This window comes from Falco naumanni, chromosome 14 (assembly GCF_017639655.2).
Source record: "Falco naumanni isolate bFalNau1 chromosome 14, bFalNau1.pat, whole genome shotgun sequence".
Taxonomy (NCBI): Eukaryota; Metazoa; Chordata; class Aves; order Falconiformes; family Falconidae; genus Falco; species Falco naumanni.
This window is the reverse complement of record NC_054067.1, coordinates 4,668,156-4,679,068: the sequence shown is the minus strand read 5'-3', so window position 1 is coordinate 4,679,068 and position 10,913 is coordinate 4,668,156. Positions and strand designations below refer to the sequence as shown.

Here is a 10,913-nt window from a genome sequence, read left to right as displayed (position 1 = left end):
CCTGTGCGCCCACCCGCCGCCCCCGTCCGCGCCCTCCGGCCGCGCCGCGTCCGGCTACTCGCACTCACGCAGGCAGCCGCGGCGGCACCACGGCGAAAACATCACGTGACCGCGCAGAGGGCGGGGGCGCGCGCCGGGAGGGAGGCGGGGGCGGGGCCCCCGGCGCCGAGGCGTGCGGAACGAGGAGGGCAGCGGGGAGCCGGCCGGGCGGCTCGCCGGAGCGGCAGGGAGAGAGCGAATAGGGAGCGCCGGCCCTTCTCCAGCGGCCCAATCAGCGGGCGGAGCTGGGGGCAGGGGGCGGGCCTCCCCGAGCGCTGCCCGGTGGAGGCGGGGCTCCGGCAGATGGGCAGCACAGTAGACCACTGGAAGGCGGCGGCAGCCCCGTGCTGGCCGCGATCTGGCGGGGCGTTTCCTGCGCTGGAGACGGGTGAGCGGCGAAAGAGGCGGGACCGGCTCTGACTGGCGAGGGGGCGGTGAGCCGCCGGGCCGTTAGCCAATCCGCGCCTCACACACACAGATAGGGGAGGCGGGGGCGAGAGCGGCGTGTACTTGGCGGCGTGAGTAAAACGGAAGGCGGGGGCTGAGGAAGACGGGCAGCCCTCTTGGCCAATGAGCGCCAACACCTTGGCCCCGACGAGAGATGGCCGGCTGACGTTGCCTTCACCCAGCTCCCTTTCGGAGGAACCCGCCCCCCCCCACCCCCCCGCCCGCGCGCGGCCGGGGCCGGCCCCGATTGGCCGGCGGGGAGCTGAGGCGGGGCGCGCGGGGCGGTGGCGGGTGCGGGGAGGGAGGGGTGAGGGGGCGCGCGCCGCGGAGGAAGTAAACAACCCGTCAGCGCGCGAGCGACCGTTGGGGCCGAGTGCAAAGGCGGCCGGGGTGCGCGGGGCCCGCGCGTGGCGGTCAGGGCCAGGCCCAGCCCCAGCCCCGCCCCGTAGGGCCGCTGCCCCGCGGCTCCCCGCACGCTGCGTCCCCGCAGCTCCGTGAGGCTTCGCCGTGCCGGCTGGGCAGCGCGGCGGCTGGGCAGCTGCGGCGGGGCCGAGGCAGTCCCGGGCCGGCCGGTCCCCTGCGCCGCTGTCAGGCTGCTCGGCACGGCCAGCGATCCTCACCCGGCGGTATCCATGCGGGCCATAGGCATAATCCCAGAATTTTAGATTAAAATCCGATGAGTGAGGAGCGAAATCCCTCTGGTTTGTAGTGACACTGAATAGGCACAAAATTTCTTCTCACCCAGATGAATTGTTGCCCGGTTACAGGAACACGGTGCGGCCAGATGCACAGATGCACCACCATTCCTTTCTAGCCCTTTACCCACCTCCACAATGCTTTCTTCTGCTCTTAATTAACGCTTCCCTTTGCCAGCTCACCAAGCGCCCTACTAGAGGCGTTTAATTGGCGCAGAAGCGCAGCGGCTCAGACCCTACCCGCCAGGCGTCACAGCCAAGGACGAGCACCTTTCCCACCTCGTGCTGCGCTGCGGTGTGGCAGGTGCTGCGGTGTGGCAGGCGGCAGAGGCCGGGGTGTTGCCCACCAATGCAGTCCCTGGTGCCTTCGTAGGTTTATTACAAGCGCCCCTGCCAAAGGTATATGTAATTTGAGTTAGGTGTTTGTGCGTATCAGTCGTGTCGGTGTAAAAATAACCTTTTTTCCATAATATGACTGCAAAGATCATTTCCCTGCCAATAATTTTGACCATATGCCTGTCTCTTTACTAGCTCCCCCTTCTCTGTCAGTCACACCTAATGTACTTGATCTGCTTTCAAGGTCATTCTTTGTCTACATCACCTGTGATTCACTATTGAGATGACAAGGCTCAACAATTCCTCACACCAACTTCTACCACCCACTTGTTAAATTTTGGGATAAATAGCTCTGTGTTTTCTCTCACTGTGCCTCTCTGCTGCGGGAAAAGATATTTTTTGGAGTCTCCAGTAACTCAGTTTGGAAGCTGGCACGCCAAGTCTTGTACTTGCCATATTGATTGTTAATGCCTCATTATTTCTTTGTACTTCACCATTCTCTATCTGTTCACTGCCTGCTCATCATGTGTTTAAACAGCAATCTTTTTCTGTTTTGTGTTTTTACAGCATCTAACACAATATGTTCTTGTCCGTGATTATAGCTCCTGTTATGGCAATACAGTGTATAAGTTGTAACTACAAAAATGTAATCGTTCCCAAAACAAGTATTATAAACACAAGGAAACTGAGATTAAATTTAGTTTTTAAATAAATTCCAACACGTTAGTATGAAAATACACAACTAAACACCACAGAAACATTGATTCTGCCCTGCAATGCTGTCAGGCAAAAGCTATACTATTATATTGCATGATATTGTTGATAGCCCCTGGTAGAATTAAACTGGTTTTTGAAGGTGTGTTCCTTTCATTTTTCATTCTTTTCTATCTGGTCCATCAGTTGGGTGGAGATGTGATTGCTTGCGCATTTCCATATATCGTTTGGATATCTTTCTATACTTTTACATGAAAATTTAAAGTGGTTTTAAAGTTTTATCATAGAATGTGATATATTAAAGCCCTAAAACTTCAGAGCAAGGTGAACTGTGTTCACTGCGTCCTTATTCCAGCTGGTTGCTGAAGGGTACCTGTGGGAGGAAGAAAGGAAACGATTTGAAAGAAAGGGGTTGGGTTTTCTATTTTGTTTATGTTTCTTTTTAGTCATCAACCTCTGGGCTTGCTTGACAGTAACTATGAATAAGCTGTCTCTGTATGTAAGAAGAAATGTATCAGTGTTTCTGGTCTTTTTTAAAGTCTTTTGCTATTGCATTCCACTTGCCATGTTTTCACTAGGGAGTTGAGAAAGCAAAGTATGCATAAATCAGTCACATAGAATTTTGGGGTAATGGACGCACATGATCAGACTCACTGTGCTAACAGAAATGGATTTTTCTGATGGGCCCTCTCTGGCTTAAAAAGAGTGCTTAGCCTTCCTGAAAATTTAAATTTTTGTATATTTCTGTATGACTATTAGGAAATACTTCCCCAAACTGCAAACTAATCTTTCATTTGCATACGCTTTCTCAACTTTCATTACTAGGAAGAATAACTGGTTTGGTTTATCTCTCTTCAATTAAATGTTGGTTAGAGTCTTTGATGCAGTTATTGAATCAAAATTATCGACTTTCTGTAGTAATGATTTTTTATTTTTATAGCTCATATAAAATATGTAAGACTACCTGTTAGTGTAGTATATCCTTCCATTACTGAAATAATTGTCTAGATATGGGATGGGATCTAATTTTACAATCTTTTATGTCACAAATTATTGTAACTTCCACAGACTTTTGTAGGTTGTCTCGGGGTTTCTCTGGCTACTGCTCTAGCACATAGCCGTAGTGTACTCTGTAAAGTCAGTGCCCCACTGTGACAAAGAGTCAGGTTTATATTCTTCCGTTTTACTTGCAGAAACCAACATAGCCTGACTAAGAAATGCTTCCTTAACTGTGGTTGAATTGTCTTCCAGCTACTGTAAAAAGGAAATCAAGATCCCCTCTTTGTGTCTCTTGATCTTCACCAGACTTGAAGAACCTGTAGTTCTTACAGCTGGAGGTATGTTTGCTTTGTGTTTCATTTATTTGTTCTTTCTACCCTACCAAGTGTCGGCATGAGCCAGGCACTGTAAAAGACCAGAAATTTGAAACAATTTCTTTCATTATAGTTTCCACAAGTGGCTATAATATTTATAATACGAAGTAACTAAGCAGTTGGTAGTCATACTGTTGGGCCAAATGAAGGGCTGTATGTCACCTGCTGCAGAAGTATTGAGGGACAAGTAATGTGTTCCTGTAGGTGTCCATGAAATCCCACAAAGAGCAATATTATTAATTCAGTTTAAGATATAAGAGGTAAATGGTTTTGGACACAATGTCACATGATTTATTGCTCATTTCTTCTAGTTTCACCAGCCTATATTATGCCCAGCCTCAGTTGCATCTACAGGAGTAATTAGCCAATAAAAGACCCCAAAAAATCAGTTTTGTTGAGTAGTAAAATACAATGCTAGCTCTTACACATGACACATTCATAAAAAGGAAAGGAACTCCAGATTAACTCACTGTAGAAATTTAGGATAGGAATATCCTAGGAGTATTTAGCAACCCAAGGAAGTTGAGTGAAAGGTAAGCTTCATAGTTTTTATTTTTATGTGTTACACTGTTTCACTAATTATAGATTTGTATACGTGCCTAACATTTTATTAACTATTTTAGCTTAGTATGCAAAATAATATAATTCTTCATAATGTATATTTATGGCCCAAACTCTTCCCCTAGAAGTCTCACTTTATCTTTACACCTCTGAAGTGGCCTGCTCTCAGTAACATCTTAGCAGTCCTGCTCTCAGTATGGACATATTGTGATTTTTACAAGAGGCAAAGTATGTCCATACTGAGAGCAGAATTGCTAAGATGTTATCAAATAGATCAAATAATCAAATAGAACAGTGGTATTAAATTAATCTGTTATAGCTAGGTTATTCTGCAAATGGTGAGACTTCCCCATTCATTCTTTGTCAGTGGAATGAGAAAATGAAATTATTGTGACATTTCTTATCCAAGATCTAGAAGACAAAAATGCCTTCTGTTAAGGCACAGATCAGGAATTCTAAGCTGTTGCTTCAGTTTGTGGCAGGTTTGCCCTACATCCTTGGGCAAATCTCTCAGTCTATCTTGTTCTTCAATTCCTTAGTCATTAAATGAAAACAGTAATTCCTCCTTTTCTCAGAAGTGTTTTTGGAGATAAAATCTGTTAATGACTGAGAACCTCAGGTATTGTGGTATCAAGGGTTATGTAAAAATCATTGTAAAAGCCAACCCAAGGGCTTCCTTTATCCCTCCAGCTGCACAGAATTCACCCTCTGTCAAAGAGAGTCCCCTAAATGTGCATTTTCCAGGCGTGAGCTACATGATCTCTTATTTCCCTCATCCATGCTTTCCTTGCTGTGTTGAAATAAGATACCAGAACCTTCCCAGCATTTATTATGATGCTTATTTATGAAAATTTATAGATTTGAATTTAAGATTTTTAGACACAAAGATTAAAGGCAGACATTTTAAATAGCTGCCCAATTTACTTTTGAGGGAGCTGCGGGTGCTCAGCATCTCTCTGATAATGAAGATCTGGTTGTTTACTTGTTCCATTATAGTCCTTTCACCATCTATCTAATCCTATCACATAATTGTCTACAGAAAATACTCAGACGCTTGGTTTCTTTACTGTTTTGTATAATTGGGGATAGTGTCACCATGCAGTGAAAAGAACCATAGAATGCTGTTTTTCAAAGGCATATGCTCAAATTTGCGAAATGTTTTCTCACTGGATCAGGAAAGAATAGTAAGATTATTCTGATTATTCTGCCTATTTTTTTCCTATTAATGGATAGGTGCTATTTGGGTTATATAGCTTTGGGATTATGTGAAATACTGTGCAATTACTTCAGTGAAAGAAAAATGTGCCCTGTTGCGATACAGAGGTTTTGACCGTATGTCCAGGTCAATAAGATAGGGAAACTACTAAAGCAACCAGACTTTTATTCACTAGATTGTCTTTGGAGAATAGCAGGGTGGAATGGAAATTAAATATACCCATTTATATAACTTGAAATAAAAAGTGGTATAGTTAGTGTCAGTTTTCAAGTATTAATGGTAGCGAGCAGACAGGACCGTTTTCATAAAGGAAAAACATTTTTTCTCCAAATTGAATGCAAATGAACCTTTCCTATTACCTTTTTTGTTAGTACGTCATATCTACCAAAAAAGGTGTTCTATATCAATTAGCCAGCATGTCTTTGTTTTTAGAAAATTATTATGGAAGTTAAAGTAAATGCCCTCTAGACAGATTATAAATGAGAAGTTTCAGCTTTACACTGAATGATACAGCTTCTGTAATTATTATCTCCATCCTTGCTTTAAGTTATGCCTTAAGTTAAAAAAATAATTTCTTTGCCTTTCAGATTTTTTGACTTGGGAAGTTGCAAGTAATTTGTTTCCTGCTTTCCTGACGAAGCTTTCTTTAGCGGTAAAGGTAGCAAACACAAGTTTGCAAACCACATTTGTGTGATGTACTTGCTTTTTCTCACAACACCTTCAGTCTTAAAGAGTGTCAACACTTGATACCAGTGGAGGTCAGGTTGTTTTTAACCTGAATTTCTACAGCAGTATCTGTTTCAAGGAATGAGTGTGCATGTGCTTGTCTTAACCACAGCCACAATGAATGAACTGAGTATTGCTTACACGGTTTTGTGCGGTGTTATTTTCATTTAGCCTCTGTATTTTCTTTTATTGTGTAATTGACAGAAATTGTCCTTTCTTTTTGGTGTAAGAGAAAGGACTTTATCTCATCTGAACAGCAAGATATCTTGATTTTTTTATCTAGTTATGGGCAACAAAATAATTTTCTTAAAATAATTCCTGTGGACTTTCCTGTGTCTGATTTATCATTCTTTGTTATATAAGGGCATCTATTTTAAATGTTTATGAACAGCTGAATTAGGAAAAAAAGATTGGAATGTGCAGTTGTTAATTGACTGACTCTTTATTTAGATTTATTGTACTTTCTGATACAAGACCATGGAGTAGAGTTAGATTTTGTTAGAATTGCGGTGTTGTGTAATGGAAAAACAGATGATCACCTGAACATAAGAAAAGTATTTGTTCAGAAGAGAAGAGATCATCAAACTTAAGGGAAAATATTTGAAAGAAGGAATCCTGGCATATAGAATCCTTTTTCACACAGAAGGTCGTATTCCCACATGTTGTTTTCTTTTTCAGCTGAGTCTGAGCTTTCTGTTGGAAAAGTTGGGCTGGTATTTTTGCTGTACAGTGTCTTTGACTGAAGGCTCAGAAATGCCTCCATTTGTCATATAGAAGCAGCATAATCCATTTGTAAGGATACCAGACCTTCTGTCAGTAAGAAATAATATTGCAACTGAACTATTACTTTTTTTAAAAAAACACAAATGGGGCCAATTTCCATTGCAGAGTAAGTGCCAGCTTAGGATAATGTTTCAGTCTTCTTCAAACAGTAAGCATCTGTGGTAACTGCAGTAGTCAGTGCATGGAAAAGGCAGGGTGAAAGTCTTTGCTCCTCACTGTACGGAGCCGTTTTTAGACATTTGCACATTTCTGTTACTTACTTACACGCTATTATCTAAATACAGGTAGCCCATGCAAGATAGTAAAGGGTGGTTTATGTCTCTTTATGGAACTAGGAATGATACAGGTTATAGTAAATGGCACTACTCAAAAAAACTTCCCACTGAAGCACAAGTGCCTACAAAGTAGTAAAATAAGTGTGTAGAGTTCTGCAAGAAAGCATAGGGTGAAGCAAAGAATAGAGCTCCTTTCTGCCTGGGTTGCAAAGGGGATGTCTGCATCAGGCACCTCATTTTAGGTTTATATAATAATAAAACCTCATTTTAGCTTTAAGAGTTCACTTTTGAAGAGGACAGTCTCGGAGCAAGCAAACTGAATTCCTGTTTGATTAATCTAAACGAAAAGATGCATTCCAGGAGTACAATCACGATATATCTACATTAGTGTTTTAGTTTGGAGTAGAAGTTAAACTTTTGAAATTAATTTTTCATTTGTCCCTACTAACCTGCTTTGATTTGCAATGTGTAGCAGTCTTGGAGTGCACGAATAGAATTCCTTTCAAATAAAAGTAAACCAAAAGCTGTGGTACAGCAGCATGATAATGGATTATCTGTTCGTTGGACCAGCCTAGAACTACTGTCAGGTAAACTACAAAATGGTTATAGAGTGGACATCCAGTTTTCAACACCAACTTTTTGCCCCCAGATCTGCTCTAGTGCACTCCAGCTGCTAATGAACAGTCAATATACTGGACCAAATTCAAGTTAGTATAAAGTAAAACCCTGGAAATCTGTGTCACGTGGACTTTGTGTTCTCAGCACTGTATCTTTTCATGTTGTACTGCACTGCCTGACAAGGAAGATAACTAGCAGTAGAACATTGCAGGCTAGCAGGTAAACTCGAAGGCAGAAATAAGGAATAAACAAGACAAACCAAAGTTTTGTTTTGTCTTTTCTGTGATCCATTGAAAAAAATCTTTGCTGTGGACAAGCTGAAACCTTTGCTCTGTAATGTCTCTTGTCAGAGTAATGTAAACATTCAGTTTGTCAATTGGATTAACTTTAGCAATCCACGAACTATCATGTGGGTTTGGTATCTCAAGAAACAGCTTTGTCAAGGTTGTTTTTATAAGGTCATCTGAAAATGTAGAAGATTTTGTTAGTATTTCAGGGTATTACTGGATTTCAGGGATTGTATGTGTGAAACAACTATGCAGACACCAAGGCGAGTGAAGGGAGGAGGAAGAAAAGCAAGAGTTTGGTCAAGAAGCCAGTCCTTCAGCAAAGAAATGAGAGAAAGGAGTGAGAGAAACTGGACAGGAAGCAGAAACTACCCAGTCCCTGTACCTTGTCAGAACTTCAAAACAAGCAGAAGAATTACAGCTGCCAGCCAGGTGAGCAGATTTCTGGCTGGCTGCTCTGATGCTGGGATAACAGGGCCAACAGTCAGCAGTTAGAAGGTAAGGAAGCTAAACATCTGGGATCCCTGGCTAGAAACCAAGGAACTGAGAGAGGAATTGGAAAAGAGGCAGTGATTTGCAGCCTCTGGAGACAGCTGCTCTCAAGTGAGCGCAAGATATCCATTCAAGGAAGATCTTGTGAATGACCCAGGAAAGTGGACAACTGAGGACAAAGGCATCCGCTGCTTGAGAGAATTAGCAGTGCTGGAAGTCACCTACAGTGATCTAGACAATGACAAGGTCTCCAGAGATCCAGAGGACATCCTGTGCACATGGGCCATGTGGAGGAAGGTGGTTCAGAATGCCCATATCCTTCACCAAGCATGGCACAGTGAGAAAAGACCTTCCATAACCATTAGGAGAAGTCATAATATAGTGTTCATCACACTCTAGGCATGTGACTGTATTGGGTTTGTGTGGCAGGGGTTTGGTAGCAGGGGGCTACCCATGAGCCTTTTGCTATCTTTTTCTCTTCCCTGTCCAGCTGAGAAGGGGAGCGACAGAGCAGCTTGGTGGGTGCCTTTTGTCCAGCCAAGGTCAACCCACCACATAATCCAAGAAATACTTGAATAATATAAGTGACCTTCACTATCTATTTATTTCTTGACATGCAGGGCAGCCCCTCCACCCCTCCTTCCTTGCCTGTCCCTTCTAAACAGCCTGTAGCTGTCAATAGCCACACTCCAGTCATAGAGTTTGTCCCACCAAGTTTCAGCAAGGGCAACTAGGTTGTAGCTTTCTAGCAGCACGGTGGCTTCCAGTTCCCTGTTTGTTGCCCATGCTGCGTGCATTGGTTTAGAGGCACTTCAGGTGGGCTGTTGGCCATGTCACCCTTGTAGAGGAACATCCCTTAGTTCCTTTGAGGTATTTCACTGGAGTTCTCATTTGCTGCAATTAACTTAGGAGTTCCTGGCTTATTTCTGTAAGACTTCAAGTGTACCTAGCAGTGTACCTAGCAAGTCTCACAGCAACAGGTCGAGGGCCTTCAGTAGCACCCAGTCCCTTTAACCTTGGCATGTCGCCCCACAACTTTTCATGAGCAAGCCCGATATTATCCCTCTCCCCCTTCAAGTCTAGTTTGAAGCTCTGTCAATGAGCCCCGCTAGCTTGTAAGCAAAGACCCTCTCTCCCCTCTTCCCACAACACCAGCAGGCCTGGTGCCATGTAGGCCATCCCATTACCAGAAAACCTGAAATTGTCGTGGTGACACCAGCCACAGAGCCATGTATTAACAGACTGGGTCTGTCCATTTCTTCCTATGTCACTGCCCACAATTGGAAGACAGAAGAAAAAAATAACCTGTGCTCTGGATTCTCTCACCAGCTATCACAAGGCCCTGATGTCTCTTTTGATTGCCCTTGGACTATGTGCTGCAGCTTCGTCACCACCCACCTAGAAGCACAGTAATGGGTAATGGTCTGAGAGCTGTACTGGGCTAGGAAGTTTCCTAGTGATGCCCTTAACCGGGACACCAGGGAGGCAGCAGACTTCCCTGAGAGGAGGGTCTATGTGGCATATTGAACCCTCTGCTCCCCTCAGAAAGAAGTCATCTATAACTAGAACCCATCCTTTCTTGCTTTGGAGGCCGTCATGACATGTAGTAGGCCTTTCTGACTTTGGCAACACCTCTGGTGTAGATGAACCATCATCCACGTCATCCATTGACTGGCCTTCCACATCCAGAGCCTCATACCTGTTGTACAGAGGCACCTGGGAAGGTGGGGAGGGGGTTCAACTGCATCCCCAAGTGTGGACTTGCCCCTGTTCACACCTTTCCTTGAAGCTACTGCTTTCTGCCTGGCAGGGAGAGGGAGGATGATCTTAGGTTGATCTCATTTTTTTCCTGGTGGCTGTTCCTGTTTCTGTCTCCAGGCCGGCAGAGCATAGTTCCACCAGTCCTTCTCTTTCTCTGACACCCTAATGCTCCTTGACCTTTCTGCATCCTCTGGTATCTGTGCCCCCAGGCTGAGCAGGCCATCCGCCGGGTCACACCTCACACAGCTGGTTCTCCCTGCTGCCCACCCCCCCCACCCCCCACCCCCCCCCCCCCCCGCTCCCAGTGTCCCAGGCATGCCCTGCAGCCCCACACACTGCGCGTTTTTGTAGGAGCTGCCTGGGTTGCCACATCCATCCATCCTGGCGAGCGCCGAGGACGGAGCTTTCAGCCGGGTGGGTGCCTCCTGGGGGGGTGAGGGCCGCCGGCTGCCCCGACCCCCGTGGCCGGCCGGGTGGCGACGCCCTGCCCTTCCCGCGCAAACTGCCGGGGTGCGACGGGGGCCGCGGTTGCTCCGGCAACGGGCCGGTCTCGCCAGCGCCTCTCGCGAGAGCGGCGGGCGGCGGGCGGG

The 10,913-nt window shown here is 45.2% G+C and overlaps 1 protein-coding gene across 1 annotated transcript in view; it reads left to right on the top strand.

Annotated features, from left to right (window-relative positions):
* The first annotated feature begins 3,497 nt into the window (after positions 1-3,497).
* The window catches only part of NXT2 (nuclear transport factor 2 like export factor 2), a 75,193-nt gene continuing 67,777 nt past the window's right edge, over positions 3,498-10,913 (top strand). The window contains exon 1 of the mRNA XM_040614189.1: positions 3,498-3,568. The gene's annotated coding sequence lies outside the window, so the exon portion shown is untranslated. The remainder of the gene's footprint in view (positions 3,569-10,913) is intronic.